Genomic DNA, 11,861 nt, shown 5'->3' with positions numbered 1-11,861 from the left:
TCACTCAGAACAGCATGTTACACACCGCCTTAAAGTTGGGATTTTCATGTTACCCGGAGGAAAGAGACTCAAAACGGAAAATATTGCTGAAGTTTCCCACCCTTGAGCAGCTGCTGACGAAATCTCTAAAATGTGTCCCGAGCGCCCTCTTCTGGCTGGAGGGAAGCATAGCTTAAAGAAACAGAAAGCACCTAGCTTTCTTTGACCAATCTGAAGAGAAATGGAAGCCATGGAGTGACCATAAGAGACAAAGAGGCCGAAGAAGAAGTCTCTCCTGCGGCTTTGCAATGAAAGCATACACCCCGCCTAATGGGTTCTACGAGGAAGTGTTCTCTTGTTGGCTGCTCTTGTTTGGAGACATTTCATCAGTAGGTTTGATCACCTGACCATAGACAGCTCCTGTGAGTGACCACGACTCAGTTTTTTTTTTTTTTAATTTTTATTTATTTATTAATTTATTTTTTTTCATTCCAATTCCGGTTCTCCCTCCCTCCTCTCCTCCCACTTCCTCCATTCCACCCTCTTCCCATCAGCTCCAAGAAGAGGGTAAGGCCTCCCTAGGAAGTGGTGTGAGTGTGCCTCCTTTGGGTGTATGCCCAACAGTGGTGTTGGAGGGTCTTGAGGTAGGTTGATCCCCAATTTTCTGAGAATGGCCTTACTGATTCCCACAGTGACTATACAAGTTTGCACCCCCCCCCCCAGTAATGGAGGAGTGTTCTCCTTTCTCTACATCCTTCCTCTTCAGCATAAGCTGTCATTGGTATTTTTGGTCTTAGTCTTTCTGATTGGTGTAAGATGGAGTCTCAGGGTTGTTTTGATTTGCATTTCCCTGATGACTAAGAATGTTGAGCATTTCCTTAAGTGTCTTTCTGCCATTTGAGATTGTTCTGTTGAAAATTCTCTACTCAGCACTTTACCCCATTTTTAAATTGAATTATTTGGTAGTTTGATTTCTAGTTTCTTGAGTTCCATGTATATTTTGGAGATCAGCCTTCTGTCAGATGTGGGGTTGGTGAAGATATTTTCCCATTCTGTAGGGAGCTGTTTCGTCTTGTTGACCATATTCTTTGGTTTACAGAAGCTTCTCAGTTTCAGGAGGTCCCATTTATTAATTGTTGCTCTCAGAGTCTGCGCTTCTGGTGTTCTATTTAGGAAGTGGTCTCCTGTGCCTACCTATTCAAATGTACTTCCCATTTTCTCAACCACAATTAGTTTAAGCTCTAGGTAGAGTTATCCAGATCTATAAATTGTAAAAACAAAACCCAATGGAAGCTTAGGGTGCTATGTCACCTTTGAAAGAATTCATTTGTTTGGTAGCTCAGTGACTGTTAGGGTGCTTATTGGGCTGTGGTATGAGAACAGACGTCGACAGAGACCCAAGAACAGTCCTCTTTTCCCCTGTGAAACACACTGTCATTCCTTTATCAGATTCATGGATTGTGAAGATTAGAAAATCTGTCTGCTCGGCTCCTTGCCACTGGTTCAAAACTGTCGCCTATCAAAGGCTGTGGGTACCGCTGCTTGCTGACTCTGTTGCAACACTTCATCAATTGACATGTCTATATTCTTGGTTACATTGCTGTCTTAATTAGGGTTTCTATTGCTGTGATTAAATGCCATGCATGAGCAAAAGCAACTTGGGGAGAAAAGAGGTTATTTCATCTTACTCTTCCACATCCCTGTCTGTCATTGAAGGAAGTCAGGGTGTAGTGGCACCTTCCTTTCATTGGGGTAATGGCCACAGCTTAGGGTGTGGCTTCAGTGTGTAGTTGTGATCCCTTATAAGGATGAGGAGGAGGTTGATTGCTCTCTCTTGGGTTGTGGTTGGAGCATCCTTTGGAGACATTGCGTCTCTAGGATCAGAAGACTGCAGTGGTTATTTACCATCATTGTGTGAATGCTACCCAAATAAATATCTGTTAATTCTTTATTTGGGCTTGCATGGAGTTCTTTAACTTGCCTTTATCAGGGCAGGAACTTGGAGGCAGGAAATGAAGCAGAAGCCAGGGAAGAATGCTGTTTACTACCTTGCTGTTCATGATTTGCTCAGTCTGCTTTCTTGTGTAAATCAAGATCATTTGCCTAAAGCTGGCGCCACCCATGGTGGCCTGGGCTCTTCCACATCAATCACTAATGGAGAACTTGTCCCATTCCAAGAGTTTTCTAGCTTTTATAAGACTTGGTCAAATTATGATCATGAGAGAATCTCCTTATCATTGTGAAGATTAAATCTGATGCATGCAAAATTCTTAAATTAGTAACTAGCATAAAGTGTATACTCAATAAATGCTATTGGCTATTGTTATTTTGCAGCCAAAAGAGGGGGATAACTCACTTGTTCAAAGCTCTATTTAATAAAGGAATTTCTTTTTGCAGTCAACATGTATAACAGCCAGTAGAAGTATAGTGATTAAAAATATATTCTGATTTGCCTAATTCTTTCCAAAGTTCACACCACATACAAATGAAGATTTGTTCTGTAAAACTGGTTAAATTATTTTTTTTCATGTAACTATACCCATAGTATATTTCAACATACATAAGAAGGCCTGACACTTGCAGTAGGGAAATTAGTCCATGTATAAAACAACCTATCCTTATTGATTTTGAAATATGTGATTTATTATTGTTATTTGCAGTCGCCCACTGGGCATGGGAACATCAGAACTTTAATCTTGTCTAGCTTTACACTGACTACCTTTCTCCGAATCTCCCTCTGCCTTCCCTGCCTCTGGTTAGCACCATCCCACTCTCTGAAGTGAATTCTTTATTCAAATGCCTTCAGATCAAGTCTCTAACAGACAGCTCGAAATGTCAGAACTGATTTGAATTTTATAGGTTAATGGGAAATTTTGAGGAAGGCATAATAAAATCCCTATGATGGATATGGGAAGAAAGCTTTATTATTCAAACTGAAGGAGAAACATGAATTCAAAGTAGTCCAGCAATAATTAATACCCCAGCAGCTCCCCTCACTTCAGAAAGGAATTCTACATTTGCCTCCTTTCATCCAGCATCAATCCAGTGGATCTGACCACAGAAGACTGTGCACTTGATTATGCCACATGTAAGATGAGGCAAAATTGCAAAGTAAGAGGGACTTCAGGCCTTTGATTTCAGAAACTGGACCTCTGTAAGCCACAGTGTTATTATATTAGAATGTCAGTTCACAGAACACCAGAGATGTCACTCAGGGGATTCTGGGAGTGAGAAGGAGGCCCTTAGGAAAAAGCACAATTCCTTAGCCTGGCCTGATGGTTTGCCTCTACTAACAACTACAACATGAGTCCTATGGGCATCATCACATCCTTTATCCTCCACTCAAGCACCCACTGAGCAAAACCGCTGCCTCCTTGAGTGCAATCTCTTCTGTTGAGCCTTTCCAATTGGACATCCCTCCTCCCATAACTGCTCCACTTTTGTTGATTGACTTGGCAGATCTCACATCTATCACTTCTACCAAGAAGCATTCTAATTCACCTCCTTTTTCAGACTAGATTGGTTACCTTAACGGCACCTTCACCGTATCTCTACAAGGTTAACTAGTTCCGTGCTATTGCATGTTTGCATTTGTGCTTCTCTACAAGGAAAGTTGCTTCATGGACCTTTTATTCACCATCGTACTCCACCTCTTGGTCAGTGCTTGGCCTATATTGGCTGCCATTAGTTGTTCTCGGTAGTTAAGACTTCTTCAGTTTTACTGGAAATCATCCAGAACTTCCAGTTCCTAGTTGGTACTGTACCTTCCTGGTAAAGTCACCCTTTGGGCATTATCTTAAAGAATGCCAAAACTCTGAAGATTGTCAAGTCTCCTAACAAGACAGAACACTTTCCTTTTTAGAATTTTCATCCTAATATATTACTTATGGAGACAGTAGAAATGAAGCTTCCATCCAGGAATGCCAAGGACTGCTGGCCACTGCTAGAATCTATGAAGATGCAAGGAAGGATGCTGTGTGACTCATAGGGAACCTGGCTCCTCTGAGCCCTAATTTCTGATTTCCACCACACAGAACTGTGTTTGTGCTGTTTTAACCACCCATTTGTAGTAGTCTGTTACCATTGCCCTAGAAAATTACTACACTACCTAATCCTGTTTGCCTTCCAGACCAATCCTCCCACAAAGCAGTAAGCACTTCCTTCACCCTTGATCTTAATCTTGATTCCCTTCTTTTGCTCACACCGTGCAATCAATCCATTAATGTATTTTATTGGCTTTACTTTCACCTTTTCCCGACTTCCACTAGTGTCACAGTGGAGTTATGAATCATATCCAGCTCCCAGATGACTTCCATAGTCTCCATGAGTGTCTTGCTTTATGCCCTTAATTTTCTGTAGCTGACAACCTCTCTCTCTCTGTCCATCCCCCCCTCTATACACACACACACACACACACACACACACACACACTCACACACATGTATTGGGGATCGAACCCAGGGCCTTATACATACTAGGCAGTCACTACCCCTGAGCCACTGAGTATGTTCCCTGCCCAGTGTTATCTTATTAATAAGCCAGAAGTCAGACTATATCAGTCCCTAATGTCTTCCTGGCCAACACAGAAAGAGTCCTAGAATTCAATGAGAATTTCTTTCTAGGAGTTGTGGCCCCACACTGGTTTTTACATTAGCTCACTCAGTCCTTCCACTCCTGACTCCCTGGGATCAAGACCCTTTCTTGCTAAAACTTGGTCACACCAGCTGGTTTCTCAACAGTCCTTCATAAGATGCTCTGTATCCCTAAATGACCTTTACTACAGACCAGATTATGACTCTCTCCTCTTGCTTATTCTGCATTAGGGTTTTCTTCCTATCAGAGGTTAGTGGAAACTCCTATACGATTTACTTGCTTTGATTTTTATCCTTAGCACAATGAACATTTACTTTTTCATACACAATAGACATCTCTCAGTATCAATGGGAAATGACCCCTGGACATTCTTTGGAAACAAATCTTCAGATGTTTAAGTCTTGAATATAAAATGGTGGCATTTACATTATAACCTATACATATCTTCCCATACACCATAAATCATCTCAACATTATTTATGCATTAAGTGCTGTATGAATAGTTCCTGTGCCATATGGTGTAAAGAATAATAGCAAGAAAAAGTTTGCATATGTTTAATTCAGACTTAATTGATTTCCTTAATGTTTTTTATTCATGGTCAGCCAAACCTGAAGATATACAGGGTCTCAATTTATAGAAGTACAACTGTATTTTGCATGTATTTGGTGGGCCCCTGCCCTTAAATAGAAGCCTAGTGAGAATAGGTATATCATTTCTTCATATAGGGCACATATAAGAATTCAATAAATATTTGTCAAATGAATGTATGAATAGGAAATCTATGTCTTCTGAGTTTTTCATTGCAAACACATGAGAAACATATAGTCCCAAATAAATGTCTAAATTATGCAATTCTAAAAAAAAACAAGTATACACAATACTTCAGCAACTATTTTGCATCCTCCAATAATTGGAGTTGAGCTTCTTCAGCAATTTAATTTCCTATTTACTTGAACAATATATTGTAGATGAGCCAGAGGCATGAAGAGGACTTCTAGTTATTGAGGCGTCAGTGTTCACTGTTATTGGTTTGAATGAAAATGGCTCCATAGGCTCATAGGGAGTGACACTATTAGTAGGTGTGGTTTTGTTGGAGTAGGTGTGTCCTGATTGGAGGTAGTATGTCAATGGAGTGAGCTTAGAAGTTTCAAAATGCTCTCTTCCTATTGCCTGAGAAACCAGATATAAAACTCTCTTCAATATAACAGATCTACCTCCAGATATAGCTGTCTGTCCAGCACCATGTCTGCCTGCACAATGCCATATTTCCCGCCATGAGGACAATGTACTAAACCTCTGAACTATAAGCCAACTCCAATTAAACGTTTTCCATCATAAGAGTTGTCACAGTCATGGTGTCTCTTTACAGCAATAGAAATCCTGATTGAGAAAACTACTATGACATCAGATGAACATGCATTGTAAGTAAACATGATTAAGTAAGAAGCATGGGCTAACTTGAGTAGGGCCATCCATGATAATGTGTGGGAATCCCTGACAATAACATTGGACTCTGGTTTAGCTAGCTACTTGATTTCCTTTTCTATACTGGAAAGGCAAATCCATTCAAAGCATTTCAGACAAAAGACAAAGAAGGATAAGAAAGACAAGGAGAGGCAGAAACAAAGGATGAAGAAGGAGAAGGAGGAGAGAAGGAAGAAGATGAGGAAGAGGAGAAGAAGAAGGAGAAGGAGGAGGAGGAGGAGAAGCAGCAGCAGCAGCTATAATTATTTACTGAAACTTGATAGATTCACATGTTACTATAAACTAGCACTTCTCAGGTTCTCAACCTGTGGGCCTTGACCCCTTTGGGGGTTGCATATCAAATATTTACATTATAATTCCTAACAGTAGCAAAATTACAATTGTGAAGTAGCAATGAAATAATTTTATGGTTGGGGTTACCACAACATGAAGAGCTATATTGAAGGGTAGAAGCATTAAGGTTGAGAACTACTTTAGATAAAATGGTGTTACTCTGGTTAATGGTAAGCACACTTAAGTTTTTTTTTTTGTTTGTATTATTAATGAGATGAAACAAAAATTTAAAAGTTCAAATATATTAATGAATAAATGTAATGGTTGTGACTGATAATAGTGACATAGGAGGGGGAACTCCTGCAAGTGTCATGATCCAGGCCTTGGAAGGTGGAGAGGAAATGATACCCTGAGTGACAAAGAAAAGCTGGTGGTCAGTTTAACTGATGTCCTGGGGGGATAACGAGAAAATGAGGGTTAACAATAACTGTGTCAGCCTGCATTATAAAGAGGACCCTGGATTCTGGTGTAAAAAAGCAACACAGGTAAGAAACAAATCCAAGATCCTACAAATCTATTGATGTCTAAAATGGTGTGACTAAAGCAAATACGTAACCCTAAACCCAGTGCCCTGGCAAAGCCCAGAGACATGGGATAGGGATTTAAATAATGGGGTTCAATGATTATCATGAACTATAATTGTGTTTAGCTTCCAAGTGTTTTGATATAGAAAGTTCCAATATAATCAGTTGCACTAAAGAAGGTAACAGTTCATCCCACGTTGCCAAATGATATCTCATTGTGGCTTTGGTTTGATTTACTGATGGCTACCGTTTCTGACATCTAGTTATGTGGCTTGCTGGTTAGCCATTCTTGGCTTTGCTTTAGAGTAGTTTCATATACATCCCTTGACAAATTTTAAATTGGGTTGTGTGTTTGAGTCATAGAAATGCTTTATATATTCTATATACCATACCACTAATAAATTATTTTTTCCCATTCTGTGAGTTATCTTTCCACATCCTTATAGTGCTCTCTAATATAAAACTGTGGTTTTGTTTGTTTTTACCCATTTCGTGTGTGTGTGTGTATGTGTGTGTGTGTGTGTGTGTGTGTGTGTGTGTGTGTCCTTTAAATGTTATGCACAATTTGTGGAATAAAAATGTTCCAAAGTGAGAATACATACATTTACAATACAGTGGGCTTTTGAAATGTATTGCTTGCATCAGACTCAATTTAGCACTGAACCAGGGTGATATCACCCCATATTCGCACTGAATCTGAGGTTTCTATAAGGCAAGGTAGAAGAAAAATGAGGAAGCCATAAGGTTGGGTGTGGGGGAAGATGGGAATAAAGGTCACTCCATTTAGTCACACTACCAAGCACTTACCAAGGACTTGTTACTTTCTGTTGTTTTTGTCTATGGCAAAGTGACTGTTGCGGCAATCTCTGCCACTGCCTAGGCTGCCTCACCTTAGGGGGCCAAATGTTGTTTTTGACTAAGTCTCCATCTTTTTATTTCAGCAATAAGTACTCAGGAGCCAGATGCTGGGACAAAAACCTGCTAGCTCAGAAAGGAAGAGAAAGCAGCCAGGTCCTTCCTTCTCCACCACTGTCTCAGAAAGATGGCTGTCCTCTGAAACAAAACTCCTCCAAGCTGATGTCTCTCCCTTCTATTTCCTGTGCCTCTGCCTCCCTTTCCAACCTCTTGACTTCCCCTCACTCTCTATAGCTACTTCTGGTCAACTGATTTCTTGCTCTGCCTCTTGACCTATGATCGATTTTATTTAAGTAACAATCTTGGGTTTATAGTGTGACCAAATATCCTCAACATTCTGTCCTTGAAATTTTGGGTTCATTGTTCATAAGGAAAAGAACAATGATTTATTCATCAGCATGCTCCCAAACCCCACTCCCATCCCATTCCCCACCCACTCCACAGGGAGGGTGATGCTTTCTAGGAGGGATCATCAAAATCTGCCAAGTCATTTGGAGTAGGGTCTAGGCCCTCCCTCCAGCTTCTAGGTTAAGGGAGTTTCCTCTATGGGGAATGTGCTCCCAAAATCCTTTTGTGCATCAGGGATACATCCTGATTTCACTGTCAGAGTCCCTTAGACTGCCCAGGCCTTCTGACTGAGACCCACGTTCAGGGGGTCTGCATCGATCCAATGCTGGTTTCCCAGCTATCAGTCTGGGGGGTCCATGAGCTCCCCCTTGTTCAGGTCAGCTGTCTCTGGTTTTCTGTAGCCTGGTCTTGACCCCATTTTCTTATCACTCTTTCCTCTCTGTAACTGGATGATAGGAGTTCGTGTCAGTGTTTAACTGTCGTGTCTGCTTATGTTTCCATCAGCTACTAGATGAGGGCTCTATGATGCCATGTAAGTTAGTCATCAATCTTATTATCAGGGAAGGGCATTTAAAGTAGCCTCCCTACTGTTGCTCAGATTGTTAGTTGGAGTCACCCTTGTAGGTGTCTGGAAATTTCTCTAGAGCCAGTTTTCTCTTTAAACCTATAATGGCTCCCTCTATTATGGACTCTCTCTCTCTCTCTCTTTTTTTTTTTTTTTTTGCTCTCATCTATTCATCCCCTGATTCAATCTTCCTGGTCCCACATGTTATCCTCTCCTCCACTTCCTTTTCTCCTAACTCCCTCTCCACTCACTGCCCCCCTCCCCCCGCCAATATGCTCAGGAGATCTAGTTCCTTTCCCCTTCTGTAAGGGACTTTGTATGAATCTCTTAGGTTCCTCTCTGTATCCTAGCTTCTCTGGTGGTGTGAATTATAGGTTGGTGATCCTTTGCTCTATGTCTAAAACCCATGTATGAGTGAGTACCTACCATGTACCTCTTTTTGTGACTGGGTTACGTCACTCAGGATGGTTTCTTCAAGTTCCATCTGTTTGCCTGTGAATGTCAAGATTCCACAGTTTTTTTTTTTTTTTTTTTTTTTTTTTTTTTTTTAGTAGTATTCCATTGTGTAAATGTGCCACATTTTCTTTATCCATTCTTCAGTTGAGGGGCATCTAGGTTGCCTCCAGGTTCTTGCTGTTACAAATAGTGCTGCTATGAAGATAGTTGAACAGATGTCTTTGTTGCATGGATACTTCTGCCTCCATTTCTTGAGTGGTTGGGTTGCAGACACATGATACCATAGTTTATGGCTCTGGGTATCAAAACCAAAGCTATACATACAGGAAAAGTATTCTACCAACTGAGCTACATTCCTATCTCCACGTTGGCCTAAGTTAGTTTAGCAAAAACCATGTTTCTTATTTAGGACAAAAATAGCCTAAGAGCAGATATGAGTTTGTGGTTTTGGGGGGAAAGGAATTAAAATATGGGCAAATAGAGGCATACACAGAAACCAAGAGCTTACACTTTTGAGACAGTCTGCAAGGCTCTGAAGCCTACCTTTCTCATGATAAGTGGAGGACCTGGATGTCCTAAGTGTTTTAGTCCCCTAATATTTCAAATAAGATAAAGTATCCAGGCCTTCCAGTAGTTATGATGAGAATTAGGTGAATATATATATATATATATATATATATATATATATATATATATATATAATATTTGAGGCAGGGTTTCTCTATGTAATAGTCTTGGCTTTTCTGGAACTCCCTTTGTAGACCAGGCTGGCCTCATACTCACTGGGATCCACCTGCCTCTGCCTCCCAAGTGCTGGGGTTAAAGGTACGCACCACTTATTCTTTAAATGCTTCAAGAATACCCTGGACACATTCACAAAGGCTTTCTAAAGTAAGTGGATTGTGCTTCACAATTCAGTTTCCCTCTAATGTTACTTCCCCAGGGTTTACCTTCTCATGTTCACCCCAGAAAAGGGTTTACTGACATTCCCTGAGAGACTCCCTTTTACATCGAACTACCTGAAACAGCTCATTCATGGGTCTGGAACTTCAATCTAGTTTCTACTAAACAGTTAACTGAATGTTAAAAAAAAAGTGATCCAAAAGATTATCAAATGAATACTTTATTAGAGTCATAACACTTATAAAATAGATGTATCAGATTTTTACGACCAACCAATACTTTCTCGTTTTTACAGCTAAGATATGTGGAGATTCTTAAACACCATCATTTTTGTTCAAGTGCTTTGCCTCACAGGCAGTTCACACATCTAGAATGCAATCAACTTACAGATTTAAGTATTCACAGTTAGTGAGCTTTGAGTTTGGGTCTTACTAATCTAGAAGCAATCCATTTACAGAAGTACCTCCAGTACCTTTGAATGAATTCATTTAAATTAATACCACAGCAAGCACGGCCTGTTACACCTTGGGGGAAAAAAAACTAAATTCTAGTGTATTGCACTTTAGTGATTCCAAGTACAATGTCTCTTTATGGCACATTTATGACTTCAATAATATATAATCCATAATACAGGTGTGGTTAGGAGTTGGAAAAAGATAAAGGAAGTAGGGTGTCTGGAAGAGCTAGGACATGACTGTTAAGTTTGTGAGATTGATTCCATTCCTTCAAACTACATACTGAAACACATTTCTTCTTTAGCTGTATCACAAAGCGAACCCCTGTATGTACTTCTTCTGGGGAGTAGTAGATAAACAGCACTTGGCCACTGGTTATGCTGTTGAACATTGGTTATGCTGTTCATCCATGTTTTTCTCCACGTTCCATGAGATTCAAAACTCGAACTGTGCATGGCACTCTTAGCTCAGGTAGAATGCGTTCTTCAAGTCCCCCTTTCTAGAGGCAGCCCCATTAAAGCAATGGGCAAGTAGCTAGTATGGGAGCATGGTGGGAACTGCAGCCTAGCTCCAATTTGTTCTTGATTCAAGCCATTTGTGGTAAGTTGCCAAGCCCATGATGTCAACAGGTGGAGGTGGCTTAGGATTGTTTCTTGTACTATTTAGCCAGAGCTAGCTTTTGCGTTAGCTGTTGTTTTAAACTGACTTTGTCTGTCTGACACCAATGTAAATACAACATAGATATCTTGGCTATTATCAAAGCATATAAGAATCTATATAGCTTTATGTTATAATTAATAGTCTACACAAATTTAAATCAGAAAGCAAATGCAAAAAAAAAAAAAACTATCAGAAGTAAAAATTCAACTCTTCAGAGAGCTATTTGGAAAACTTTACATACATAAATACTTATATGTTCATGCACAGGGCAAACAACCATTCTATAGCATAAATAAACCAAAATAAGACATCAACACAAGATAGCAGTTCCAGTAGTAATTGCCTCTGGAGATCTTGTCTTAAGCACTCTTATGTGAGATCTTGCTGAGCAGTTAGGAAATCATTAGCTTGGAGTTTATTTCATACCTTACTTTCTCTTCACTCAAGGCTCTGCTGAGGTTTTCTTGAGAAACTATAAGCTCCTCCAAGGAGCTTATAACTATTAACAAAAGGCAATGTGATTATTGCATAATGAAACAAAATATATTATGTGGCTTGTCTAATGAGGTTGAGAAACTTACATGATTAATTCAATATATGGCAGTAGTTGATTGAATTGTGATCTTTGGACCAAATCCAGTCTT

This window comes from Phodopus roborovskii, unplaced genomic scaffold, assembly GCF_943737965.1.
Source record: "Phodopus roborovskii unplaced genomic scaffold, PHOROB, whole genome shotgun sequence".
NCBI classification, from domain to species: domain Eukaryota; kingdom Metazoa; phylum Chordata; class Mammalia; order Rodentia; family Cricetidae; genus Phodopus; species Phodopus roborovskii.
Note: the sequence above shows the minus strand (reverse complement) of the source record.